Source organism: Nicotiana tabacum, chromosome 18 (genome assembly GCF_000715075.1).
Source record: "Nicotiana tabacum cultivar K326 chromosome 18, ASM71507v2, whole genome shotgun sequence".
NCBI classification, from domain to species: Eukaryota; Viridiplantae; Streptophyta; class Magnoliopsida; order Solanales; family Solanaceae; genus Nicotiana; species Nicotiana tabacum.
In genome coordinates this window covers 126,304,938-126,306,806 of record NC_134097.1, presented here as the reverse complement: position 1 = coordinate 126,306,806, position 1,869 = coordinate 126,304,938, and positions in this window count along the sequence as shown.

The window sequence follows — 1,869 nt, the reverse complement described above, 5'->3', positions numbered from 1 at the left end:
TTCAGCTAGAGGGCAGGGTCCGTAGATGGTGGCAGTCCTATGTTCTTGGCAGGCCAGCAGGTTCTCCTCCCATCACTTGGGTCAGTTCACACATTTATTCTTGGACAGATATATTCCACTCTCTGAGAGGGAAGAGCTGCGGTATCAATTTGAGCAGCTTGAGCAGGATCAGATGTCTGTGATTGACTACGAGGCGAGGTTTTCTGAGTTATCCCGCCATGCATTGATGATACTTCTTACTGACGCAGAGAGGGTGTGAAGGTTTGTTGCAGGGTTGCATTCTGGCATTAGGGCCAACATGGCCCGAGAGGTGGAGATGGAAACTTCTTATCAGCTAGTAGTGGAGATTGCTCGGAGGATTGAGGGATATCGTCTGAGGGATAGGGAGCAGATGCAGCAGGATAAGAGGGGTAGATTCTCCGGAGAGTTCAGAGGTGCCTCGGCTAGGGGTAGAGATCAGTTTGGGAGGGGTCAGCCCAATAGACCCCCGTATTCAGCACCACCACCTGCTCGGGGTGCTCCAACGTGCCCCTATTTTAGTGCCATGTGATAAGTTAGGATTTTAACATGTTTTATGCCCCTACTTGCCTATGCTTTGATCATATATTGTTACAAAATAGTCCTAAAAGGCTCACAAGTTGTGCTTGATCGCAGGTTTGATTGACAAAGTGACGAAATGTCAAAGATCGGCTAAAAAAGGAGTGAAACCTGCTCAAGTATCAAAGACCAAGAAATATTGAGAAAAGAAGGCCTAGTGCGGACCGCGCAAAGTGGAATGCGGCCGCACTAGGTAGTTTAGAGAGTTGGTGAATCCGGACTAGAAGAAGCGCGACCGCGATACACATCTCGCGATCCGCGGTGAAGGCTCCGCGGCCGCAGTACTCTTTTGTGCGGTCCGCGGTCATGAGGTTCAAAGAGATTGAGCTTGCAAAGCTAGTGCCATGCGGTTCGCAGTCGTGGTTGCACGGACCGCGCCAGCTCCCTCCACGACCGCGGTCCGTTTTACGCGGTCCGCGGAGTCCATGTTCAGAGAAGCAGGAGTGAGTCCAGTGCGGCCGTGGTCCATTTAATGTGGGCCGCACTGACCCCGCAGGGGTATTTTCGTCCAATTTTTCCAGCCTAGTATAAATAGAACATTTTACCATTTTAGGGGGGAGATACATCAGTAGAGAGCTGCGCTCGTGAGAACGTATTTTGTAGCCATTTTTGACACTTTTGCTTTACATTTACGATAAATTCTTGCAATTAAATTTTAGCAATTAATCAATATGCTTAGTTCTTCATCTATTTCTTCAGTTTCCTTATCTAGCATGAGTAGCTAAACCCATTAGTTAGGGTTGTGGCTCAACCCTAGTGTGGGTAATTGATGGATGTTGCCATCTAGTGTTAGATTGACTATGAGTGTTTGCTATTTGGGTTGATTTTATATTTTAATCTAGAATTGGTGGTTGCAAATACTGATTCAAGCTTTGTAGGTTTAACTCTTCTTGAGAAAGAGAGTCTATAACCCCAAAATTGACCCAATAAGAAATTGTGATGGACTCATGAGAAATGATAGTCTCAATTAACGGGTTAAACCTCGAGAGAGTAATTACCCTACTTGAACCCTAGTTGCTTGATCTAATTTGCCTACCCATTTGGTATCGAGAGAGTCAATTGGGAAAAGTCACTTTCTCTACTGAGAGGTGTGAGAGTGGGTAAAATTATGCAACGGTTATAGCATAAGCCCCAATTATGTCAATCGAACCTTAGTAACATCTACCTGTCAATTAGCCACCTAGGTAGTGTCACGACCCTAGTGCCCTTATTCCTATTAGATACAACTTAACAATATTCTCGTAGCATAATTTAGTGTTAATCAATAGTTTT